The sequence below is a fragment of the Filicampus tigris genome, chromosome 9 (genome assembly GCF_054856515.1).
Source record: "Filicampus tigris isolate MCC_2025a chromosome 9, RoL_Ftig_1.0, whole genome shotgun sequence".
In the NCBI taxonomy this organism is placed as follows: domain Eukaryota; kingdom Metazoa; phylum Chordata; class Actinopteri; order Syngnathiformes; family Syngnathidae; genus Filicampus; species Filicampus tigris.
Genome location: NC_141225.1, coordinates 10,798,621 through 10,811,151, shown reverse-complemented (window position 1 = coordinate 10,811,151; position 12,531 = coordinate 10,798,621). Strand labels below are relative to the sequence as shown.

Sequence of the window (12,531 nt, the reverse complement as noted above, 5' to 3'; positions counted from 1 at the left end):
GCTGATCTCTAGTTGGCTGCAGGCTGCAAAGTACGTGATCATTTTATGTTTGTGATCAGGAATGAAAGGCTTTGATCGACGTATGCTGATCACTTACTTTTCTACAGAAAGAGGCCGATAAATCTTAGCACCACTATGTTTGACACAATATGTCCTTTTTTAAGACACTAGTTTTACAATGACATCATGATTGTGACGTTTGGAAAGTCTTACTTCACTTAACGTGATTTCAGATGAGACATTTGGTTTTGAAATGACGACGACTTGGAAGTCAACCAGCGTCACAGATCAGATTGTGTTCCACTTGGTAATAAGAAGTTGCCAGTGTTTGGAAGAAAGTTTCAATATTCCAACTTAAAGTGACTGTTTTGCGGACACAGGACAACAAAGTGATGTACGACTCATGACCAATCAGCATTGTCGCTTATGATAAAGAGAGAAACCACAAGTGTCACCAAATCACACAAAGCGCCTCACTTTGCCAAATGAAAAACTGATTCAGTGTGGCAGACCCACGTAGAGTGTGAAACTTCAGGATTAATATTCAGAGAAGTGGCTTCTGTCCGTGCTAACACGCACTAAGTAGCCCATTCATGGGTGGTATTATTCATTGCAGATGCCTTGATAGGAGAAGTCCATTATGCAAAAGGAGAAAGCCAGTGCTGTGTCATCATCTCAAGGAGCTTGTGATATACGGAGATGAAGCTATGCTGATTGCCTTTTAAAGGGCCCAGATGGAAATTGATATTAGAATGAGTTTTCCAATCAGTCGACGTTTATTGGAAATAGAATCTTAGGCACTGCTTTATTGCAGTCAGACAAGATGAATGAAGCCCATTTCCTGAGGCGACAAGATCTGGCGCATGTATAGACGGCTGTATGGAGGTGTCTTTCTGTGTGTGCGAGTGAGGGGCGAGATTAGAATGCATGTTATTTTTAATGGTTTAATTCTTGCTTTGGCGGCTTGGGCTTTTGTCTGGAAAATCATTTTCCCGTTTCTTCTACCTTCAGCCTCGCTTAATAGCGGTTGGCAACTTCACAGTCAGACGGACAAAACACTTTTGTTGCAAATAGAACTAAACGGGTCAAAAAAAAACGTGCAAGAAATTACACTAACTTCACTGTCTACTGGACTTGACATCCAACTCAAATTGTTATTGACAGTTTACATACATACAAAACTATTTCTAGGACTGGGGAGCGTGGAGGGGAGGCTGGGGTTCCTTTGTTTTGTTCTTATAGCAGCGACATGACCCGAATTGACATGACCCATCACTAACTGATGCTAACGAAGCAGTGAAATCATAATTACAGTACACAAAACACTTCTAGGCCAGAAATATATGACAATCGCACGAAAATCCCTAAAGCACTGCACAACTGTTGCTGTCCAACAAACATTTGAGACATCACATCGCATCATCTGACTTGCAGGATGCTATGTCGTTGTTGAGAAATGTACACAGTTATGTTAATATTTTGTCTTTGCTGGGTTCCGCTATGGGTCTGATGATATAATTTTGTGTGATCTCTGTTTTCTTGCTGCCCTCAATCCATCAGATAAAATTCCTTACCTGCTGAGAAGTGAATACAGGACACCGCGGTTGTTTGTTTGTGTGTTCCTGCACGGTTTTTGAATTCTTCCACAGTACTACAGTGGAACCTCGAGTTACGAACAACCCTTTTTACAAACCTTTCAAGTTAAGCACAAAACCTATGTTGAAAATCTGCCATGTTTCGTTATGCGAACAGTCTCATCATGGGTGAGCGGACCGATCAGTGCTGTGTTTCTCGTGCTTTAACAATCCTTGGCTCTGTATGTAACTCTTTGCGATAGTTGTGGGGTTTTTTTTACGGTTGGCTTTAAACGCCCCAAAAACCCACATACAACTTGAAGTCTCCTCCACGACAGCAAATAGAAGTAGAAAGCTGTCCCGTGTGTAGTCAGAAATTTTGCTTATGCGCACACATGCTTGTTCCAATCCAAATTCTCACAGTGGCATCCTGGGTCTCTGATTGACGCGGCAAAAAGTTTGACTCTACGTATGATACGTACAGTATTTATTGTATTGGAGCATCTCTTAAAATTAAATAAAAAAGAAAAAAGGGAAAAAAAACACACGAAAAATCTCAACGTCTGCTCCCTGCGGGAGCAGCATCGTCATCGTCATGTTGCGATATTAAAAGCGGCACATCTCCGTCTAAAAACACCGCATTGTGAACTAAATAGACCATGATAATTTGCGGTGCTGAACTCATAGGAACACATGACAATAAAATGACTGGCCAAGGCCATTCCTTTGTCATTGTTGCTATTATGTACAAAAACACAATAGTGTGCTCCCCCCCAATCTTGTGAGTTTTTATACAGTATGGTAAACTTTTTTTTTATATCTGCAACATTCCCACAATATCATGATAATTATAGTATCGTGACGTTTGGATATCTTTACAAGCAACAGTACAGAGTTGTCCGGTTTACTCCTAATGATCATAGCAAAGATCACTGTTTTGTAGCAAATGGAGAGATGAATGGATTTTATTTTTGCACAGTGTAGACAATAAGCAGATATAAAACGTAAAACAAGCAATATACTGTCAATACCTAATGATGCTCTTCCACTGGTTGTTTTAAGATTTGATTTAAGAGGAGTAGGCTTGCTGTTGTATAAACTGAGTCTTCAGTTGACACGTTTGTAGTACTTTTGAGTTGAGTAAATGCTTGCAAAGATCAACAGCGTCTGTCTTAAAATGTGAAATATTCCTCACCATGCAAAAAACTACATCAATCAATCTGACACCTTGCGCGCAAGAAGCCTGAGTCACAATTTAATACAGTCCTCTCCCCACACCCCACCATCGCTTTTTTACAGAAAATCTCCACCAAAATAGAGTTTAGTTTAAAAGATGTCTAAACTCTTCTCATTGCATCATTAGACGTTTTGAATGAAATCTATTAGAACTGTTTCCATGTCTGGGGTGCTGGAGTGAGCACTAGTAGTGTTAGTTCTTGTTGTACAAATGTTTGTTTTTTTCCCGCAAATGTATGATTTCCTTGTGTAAACAAACAATGCGTTGGATATAAATGAATATTAATAATCCGTTTTTACAATTATGCCAATTTTGTAATCGTAAAGTGTAATAATTGTCATTGAATTTCGAATAATTGCACAACTCTATCCCTAGGACTTTCTAGATCTTTCAGGCATGTTCGTTATGGTAAAAATGTACATTTATGTTGTGACCCACAAAAATCGACTGTAGCACAATTTTTGGCAAAGTTCAAGCCAAAAGCCGGTGTCGCTTAGCAATCTGACATTTTGACAGTGTGTCTGTCAGGGAAAAAATATCTAACCATTGCCTGAAAAGACAGCTGAAGAGTGCCCTTTTTATTTGAAATAGCTATTTTAGTCATTTTTCAGGGCCTTCAGATATAGTCTGGGAATTGTTTTGCAACCGCTACCAAACTTGAACCTCCTTTTATTTAGTTTCATGAGTGCGTGTGGGAGAAGAGTGTGGCAGCAGAGTTTGGTAAGTCACTCTAAAACACAAAACAGTAATGTTAAGGTGAAGGTCACAAACATCTTCAAAGGTCAACTCACCTGATTCATGTGCATTTTAACGAAACTTGTCACAAGTTTAAATGTAGATTCAAGGTCATAATTAGGCGTTATGATAATCAATGTGGTGTTGCTTTTATGCAACGGTTCTACAAGGGCTATTTATTAAATAACTGTAATAAACAACATCAAAATGGGATTTGTTAACTTACAATTTGTAACTAAAACTACTGAAACAAAGGAACTTTACTACAATTTTCAACTTTGTGACTATACTTGGCACTAGCGAACAAAAGGTACAATAGTTATCTTGTATGACTATAATGTTTTAATGTTACTGTACTTCATAAGCGTTAACTTTTACTCCTTTAATTTGTATCCAGCATACTTATGTTCTCCCTGCCCTCCCTCTGATACTTAACTGTGCTCAGCTTGTTTGTGTGCGTAATGATTGGAAGCACGCGTGCCTGGTGCCTGGGCGGGGTGAATGTAGGTCGGATGTTGTCATCACTCCCCCGTTCTCCTGGAGACGTCAGCTGCTAGAATTTGGGACCGGTCACGCGCATGTTAACGCACTAATCGGAACGCCAGATCGTTACACCTTTAAGAAGTAATGAGTCAGGAGGAGCCCCGTGTTAAGATAATTCCGGAAAATTTAAAACTGTGAAAGTCACATTTTGAGGATGTGCGATCTGAGAAAGCTATTACCTTTTTTGGATTTTTTTTTTTTTTTTTTTTTTTTTTTTTACAGTGCAGTCTTTGGCACATCGCCTCGCCCTTTGCAGTCCTAAGCAGTTTTTATTGTATGATTCAGGTCTGTATCCCTCTTCCGTATGGCAGGCATTGCTTTTTGGAGGGTGGCCAAGTAGCTTGAGGACATTTCACATTTAAGGATTCCAAGAGACTTCTCCATGAAAACTCTCTGAAATGGAAATATTCTGTATCGACGTGTTTGTCAGTTCTACCCCTTAAAAAAAACAAACAAACAAAAAATACAAACAAAATCTAATAGTTAGCCCGTGACATCCCAGGAATTTTAAATGGACTTAAGATGTTTTGCTAGACATCAGGCACTTGTTTAGGAATACTTCACACTCACAGTTTACAGTTTGTGTGGCTTCTAATTAGATAAATACAAGAGTCATGTACATGTCTGAGTACAGTGCAGTGGACCCTCTCAAGCGGAGCAAAATTAGTTTCTGTGATGTCGGTTGACTTGGATGTAATTTTGTGTTGAGTTTGAGCTCAAATTAATCTTTAGCCTCATTTGTTCTTCCTACCAACTTTTTGTTGAGATATTTAGCTTATTAACACTAACCTTATTTTTAATACTCGATTAATCTGACGATTTTGTGGGGGGGCGGATTACTCAATGAATCAGACCAAATCAAAAATATTTTAATTTGCCCCTTTTTTCAAAAACATACCATTTCAAACTGACAGTGCAGGTCATGCACAAACATGAATTGAATATGATTCAATTACTGTTTGGACCATAAAATGTCAGAAAATAGGCAAAAATGGCGATCGATGTTTTCCAAAGTAAAAGCAGATGTTTATAAATCACTTCTGCTTTCATTGAGGACAACATAAATATGAGAATATTTACTGTTGAGTGGCTGAAATTCCACGGATTTTGACAATTTTAATTCAAACAAGGTCTTTAAATGATTAATTGATTATCAAAATAATTGTTGATTACTTAGATCATCGATTAATTTTTACCTCTATTAGCAATATTGTGCTAGGCCAAGAACAGAAATGTGTGTGTACCACCTTTTCCACATAACCATAATAAGGTCCAGTTGCCAATATAATTTTTGATTTGCTAATGGAATTAAATTTTTGTTAATTTGTTACACTCTCATTGAGTACATTAGAACATTTTGGACACGTGACCGGCGCCAGACATGCCCATCTAAGTGTGCTCTCACGATGAGCCCTTGACAAGAGAAAAATACTTTGATATTTAACAAAAGCAAGTGATTGTAGTTGTCATTAGGGCTGCACGATATTGGAAAAAAATGACATTGCGATTTTCGGGGGGGTTGCGATATATATATTGCGATATTAAAATAGAAGAATTTTCACCAGATGACTTAAATAGATTTGTTTTTTGAATAATTTGGCTAACTCCCCATGACATCATTGTATTCATATAATATTGTTTAATCCAGACTAAAGGGGTTCATCTGTGAATGATGATTGCTGTATATAAAGGGATCACGGAGGCCATGTCTCTGTGACATAATAGATTGTTTAACATTATATTTCACACTTCAATGTAAACAGCAGCAAAATATTAAACATATTTTAAACAAAAAAATAAAAGAGCAGGTGCACTAGTCCCTTGATTCATTTAAAAATATTAATAAAAGAAAATAAAAAACCTCTTAAGCAGCAGCAAAGTTCTAAACATCTTTAAACGAAACTATAAAATATTAAAAAATAAAAAGGTGTTAGCGCCTGAGTTGTTTACAAAAATTTAACATTAAGATAAAAAACCTTTGTGAAACTGCAGCAAAGTTGTAAACAAATTACAACAAAAATATTAAAAATTAAAGAGCAGGTGCATTAGTCCCCTGAGTTGTTCACAAAAATATAATAACTAACGCGGTCTGTAAAACATATTGCATCCGTGATTTGTCGGTGCTGTTTGTACTTCTTATCATAAGGAGTTATGTTGGCAAAGGCGACTGTAATTGTTTTTTGAGTAGATGAAGTTTCACCTCGGGTCCCACTTCTTAGTTTGAACTGGTCATACAGGGGCTTGTGAAGGCGATTGCAGCAACAACGGCGAGGCACTGTTGGCAAAGGATGTTTTTTGTTATGACTCTTCCTTTTTATAGCTGAAATACTTTCATATTTCGGATGTTGACTTTCTTTTGGGGACTAAATCCACTGCCGTGTCGCCTGTGAGAGTGGAGGGGGAGGAGCGAGTGACTGATTGGCAGGAGGGAGGGGGTGAGCGAGACAGGCTGTGTAAGAGCACGAAGTAGCTTCCTGCTTTTATGAAGCAAAACAAACGTTTGCGTGTTCCAAGAAGAAAAAAAAAAAAGTTATAACATCGCACGTCCTACGATGTGACTATCGCGCATGCGCACGTCGCAATCGCGATGTTCAAACGACACATCCTGCAGGCCTAGTTGTCATCGTCTCAAACTCTTTCGAAGGTCTAAGAGCCACGAGTGATGCAATGAGTAAACCGAAGAGCTTACTTAGCAGTGGTGTAAAAGGAGTTTGTGGTTGACAGTCTTCATTCCTAACCTATTTTCTCTCGTTATTGTCTAAAAAGCCTACAGCCTTTCAATCTTGAGGCCATATAATGTTGCAAGGTTTCCTCCTGACTGCAACAATTTGAATGGGTGTGTGATTGACAGCTTTTGTACGGCATATCATGACATTGTGTTGGTGTCACTTATTAAGTGCCCGGTCAGTGTTTGCAGCATTACAATGCTGTGTTGGTTCTGTCTTTGTTCAGCGTATATTTTCTGTGCCAGCTGCATAAAGCTGTTTGAAACTTCTCCTGAATTTTATAAACCACAGGGCCAAAATATATTGGCAACCCCACAACCTTGAAGCTCCTTAAATTGGGAGCACAGCTGGACTGGCCCGATTGATTTTTGAAGTCTTCGTTGTAGTCAAGAAACACGCCCAGGCTAGTCTATCTCAGTCACTAACTGTGTGCATTCACTCTTTAATTACCAACCCAGGTTATGCAGTGTGAAAATGTAAGAGTGACCTTAAATCTGCTCACAAAGGAGAGTAATCATCTCCACGTCGGCTGTCAAATGTTGACCTCCACTGTCAACTCAAAGTCTCTCTCAAATGCTTAAAGGCTCACTTGGGAAAAACTCACGGAAATCCCACAACCCTGCTTTTTTTCCAAGTGAAAATCTGGAGCACATTTCAAGCTGTTAGACAACCTGGAGGTTGTTGCGATGTGTTTAATTTTTATGATTTATATCGGGACTTGAATGAAAATGAGCTCAAAATGTAGATGAGCCATGATTTCCCAACAAATAGCAAATCTCACTCTGGTTTTAGTTCAGTCCATCGCTCGTACCTGATGTCGTTAACAGTGTCATCTAGCTTTGACCTGTAAATGGTTCGATGTGCAAAGATGGGACACGCAAGCGCCTTCTGCAGGGGCCCCGGCCGGACATTTGCTCCGATCTCATTACAAAATGCAAATACACACAGCCCTAAACAGATCAAAGGTTCAACTTCCCATTAGATCTGAGGCTTCATAATGGCCGCCCTGGGCAGTTGGCTACATTTAATGGAGAGTTTTGGTTATCAACCAGACCTTCAGGACATTACTAAGGAGATAATATTCTCGCTTCTGCCCTGTGACTCGCTTCAATGTGGAAAATGCCTGTTCCCGTTGCTTATTTAAATGCGATAGGGAAGGAAGTGTTCAAATGTACATACCTGACTGATCTTTCCACCAGCTCAGGTTTTCAGGGCCTGGAATCTCAAAAGTGTAAAATTGCCCGATCCCTTCATCGTCAAGTTTAAAATCTGACATCATGTCTCTGTTAACCTCTGCCAAGTGTGAAAGGACAAAGTCAGAGGTTGTGCTTTGATCATCATTTGCCAGTTTGGTGACTGAGTTGAGCAAAAACGACTCTTCTGATTTGAAATTCGACTTCAAACTAAAACTGCCAAGAAATTGCTTTCCTGATTGGTGATCAATAAAATCAGTTGCATTTTTTTAACATGGCATCCTATTTTTTGAAAAATGACAGCAAATAAAACCAAAGTCTTACCAATGTCGTTCTTTTACATCAGGGGTCTTCAATCTTGTTCCCCGAGGGCCGGTGTCCTACCTGTTCTGTCCCTGCTGCAACGCACACCTGATTCAAATGATCAGGATCGTTATCCAGCTTCTGCAGACCTTTGGTGAATATCTGTAGCAGGGAGAGATGGAAAACAGGCAGGACACCGGCCCTCGAGGAACAGGATTGAAGACTCCTGTTTTACATAATCAACTTTTTTAAATGAAAGCTGATCAAACTTGATGCCAATTTGGCCGTTTGATTACGTGGCAGCCAGTTTCTTAAAAATGAGAATGACTAAAAATCAATGTTGTTTTGGTTATTTGTTGACATGACATAATGTTTTGGACATTTGTATAGCCTGGCATGCACATTAGCGTTGCTTTGGAATTGTGTGACAACTTTTCAAAAATGCATTGTTCCTTGTTTTTGTCCATCCGGTCATCAATTTCCTCTAGTGCTTAAAACTACACAATCACAGGGAGATTATGCGCACTTCACATAGGTACTACCCCCCCCCCCCCCCCCAAAAAAAAAACAAAAATAAACAATTCCGGTGCGTGAACACTTTGGTCTCGTCCTGAATTCGGTGGTGCAGCATAAGAAGCTAGGTGGCGGTGGACAGGAACTGAATTTGTCGGCTTGTGGGAGGGGTGGTGACTCACTCGGCAGCCAGCTTGATCCTGCCGTGCAGCAGGTTCCCATGTCAGGAAGCTCCAGCCTGGCCGCCCGCCCACCAGCCTCACCTTGCGCCCGCCTACCGGCGCCCCACCGCTCACGCTTGGGTCCTCGGAGTGGGCGGGGAGAGCTGGCAGGCCTTGGCGCACACACATTTTGGCAAGGAGCCGCTGTCCCCACACTCTGCTAAAGTGCTAACTGCAGTGCAGAACATAAAAGGCCCAAGGCTGCTACCGATTCCTCCTGTGGCCTGCAGGCCTACGTCGGGTTTTTGGCTTGAAAATGTTGCTGTTTTTGTGACAGTTCCCCCCCCCCCCTCAGAGCTACGCTTTCTCTTACCATTCTCAGACTCGGTTTTTATTGAGATGCGCTGGCAATGCACTCTAAAATCCACTGATGAGGGTCACCATTTAATTCAGCGAATACCCTCCTCGGTGATGGCGCATATGTTGAAGTCGATGCCTAGCTCTTAGTCCAAGACACACCCCTTTGCCCTGAAAGAAGCATCAGCGTTGATTTCTACATGCATTCTTAGGTACGGCTTCGGGCATTTCGAAAAACACTTAATCATTTTGTATTGTTGAGACATGTTTTTTTTTTTTATTTGGCATTTACAGGCAAGTATGAGAGACACAGGTTATTGCGTCTCTCCCTGAGTTGTAGTAGGCCAGTTAGAGCTGGTTTTCATCTGGTTGGATGCAGACTGACCTGGATACTATTTGTAAGTGTTTAGCAGGCTGTCACAAGTGAGACGTATGACACTGACATTTATGTTTCATGTCTAGAGTATTTTGGGGCTGAATTTACACTGCAGGTCCAAGTGTCCAAATCCAATTTAATGCCTTCATGTATCCTATTTTTTATTTTTTTTACTGTCTTTTTCTATATACATTGCGAGTAACAGATATCCAATTATGGCTGTGTTTATATTGATGGAATCCATGAAACTGACTGCGTGCGCAGACACCGTACTAGCTTACATGTAACTCCACAAGTGTCAACATTAACAATTAGAGATATTCAATACCCCTTTCCTCAGACCTATACAGTGCGAGTACTAAATTCTTGAGGACACACCGATACTGATACCAGGTGACTGATACCAGTGCTACTTTTGATACATCCAATTTCTATTAAACCAATGCCAGATCATTTTAAAGAAAACGCTTTTGTTTATTTCTGATGAAAGGATGAACGGTAACACTGCAATACATAGTTTAAGTTTAAGAAGTGTAAGATAATACAGGTTCAACGCTTACCTGTTAAACATAATACTATGAAGCTGGAAAATAGGGATGGTCGATGGCTGAAAAAATATTTCATGTCAGCCAATATAGATAAATATTGTGTTTTTATTAATAAAGTTTATTAAAGTTGAAATACAACATTCCAGAGGAAAAATACCTTTCAAGTACATGCAAGTAGAAAAAAGTAGGCAACAGGTACATACGAGTAAGTAAAAGCGCCGTGTTGGCTGTACTGCATTCAACTAATAATGCATGCTAAACATTAATACAAACCTTACAAACATTCATTATATACTTAGATAAATTGCATCTTACTGGGCATATGAGAGGAACGGACATGGATGGAATTCAAAAGAGAACAACTCTGTCAGCCATGCACAAATTGAGTTGGCAAATAAGCATATACAGTTTGGTAGCAACACATTAATAATGCACGCTAAACATTAATATAAACCTAATAAACATACATATACTTTCAGAAATTCCATCTTAATGGGCTTTCGAGAGGATTGACATGGATGTGGTTCACTTACTTTGTAGAAAATGTTCTGTCAGCCATGCATTCCATTTACTTCCTGCTAGTAGAACGGCCACAACAAGGCACTAGTGACTGGCATCGCTGACTGGTATCACCGCCTTTGTGGGCACTCGATACCTTGAAATAAGGACAGTATTGGCCCGATTCGATACCTGTTATCGGTACTCGAACATTGCTATTGAGAACAATTCATGAATAATATAAATAATTTAAAATTACAAGTGAGTGTTTTTTTAACGCGTCGGTGTCCATTTGTGTTGTTTGGTCACAACCATATTCCCCAATTGAAATGAATGGAAATAACTGAAATAAATAAATGAAAACAACTACATATTTTGTGGTTGCAAAATAAGTAAATAAGGAAAACATCAATTTGTTTCGTTAACATAGTGATAACATAATTAAATAGAATGTAGAGAATTCAACAGTTTGTGAATCTTGTCTGATTCATTTCAGCTCCTCCTTCGTCTTGTGAGACAGGTGGCAGTACAAATACTAATAATAATTTTACTCAACTATTAAAAGCGACACAGTCCAATGCTGGTTAATACGTCACATAGATTCACAGTACATTCTCGTAGAAAATTATAATTTGAATAAATATTAAAATATTTAAATAAATATTTCAGAAGCGTTAAGTGATTGAGCTGAAAATGATAATAGCACACTTGGACCGAATGAGCTGCATGTCTTCTTTTGATTGTGTTGAATTCAGTTGATGAATAGGGATGCTATTTTGGGGATAATGGCGCACAACAAAAACTACTAATTGGAATGCTGGTCGATCAGCATTGACGCAATTGGCTCTGTTGGTCAACTTAGTTTTGACATCTATTTTTTGTAGCAAATGTTGTTTTCCGTAAACCAAATCAAACATCTGTATTCACTGTTTGACTGTGGTTGACCTAAAATGCAATCGGCATGGCGGAAGTCTGCTCGTAAAGCAAGGTCAGAGATCATCCCCATTGACGCCTGAACACCACGCTACCTTTTTACAAACATTGAGGTCACAGATGGTGCCTTTTTACTATTGCCTCTTGTACGTACGCTCAGATGTCTCCCCCTACCCCCACGACTGGGAGGGTGGGGGAGAAGGGAGACGGGTGCACTGATGAAGGCTGCATGCTAAAAATAGAGCACAGCCCTCGGAATCTGCCTTTAACAGTGAATCTGCCTGTTAAAGTCATCCACGCCGGCTTACACCCGCTTCTGCTGCAAGTGGTGTCACCTTTCAAGTCAACAAATTGTGATTTAATACTAACCGATGTCTTTTATTCTGTGGTGATTCAGCACTTAAAATTGGAACGTCTGAGGTTGAACGCAATCCATTATGGGAACCTGGTTGACTTCCAACGTGTGAATTTGAAGCAATTGTTCCCATAGGAAGTAATGTAAAGTGAATACATTTTTCCAGAGTAAAACTTTTGCCATCAGAAAGCCTCTACTAATGACATTTGAACTGTTGTACACATACCCTGACTTGAGAAAGCAGTGCTTTTACTCTTGTCCTACATTTTGTTTTTGTTCTATAGAGAAGAAAAATCACTTATTTTTAGGGATTTTCATGAAAAATTACGTGACCGTCAGATTCGATCAAAGCCTTTTATTGCCGATCAAAAAATCCGATCACGCGCAGCTCATGCGGTGTGCTGTGTGTAGTTTGCGTCTAGTAATATATGCCATGAAAAGATACCTCGCGGGGGCATAGCCACAAGTTTCAACACAAC

The 12,531-nt window shown here is 39.6% G+C and overlaps 1 protein-coding gene across 1 annotated transcript in view; it reads left to right on the top strand.

Moving 5' to 3' along the window:
• foxj3 (forkhead box J3) overlaps positions 1–12,531 on the top strand; it is a 127,263-nt gene that overhangs the window by 51,531 nt on the left and 63,201 nt on the right. The window lies entirely within an intron of this gene.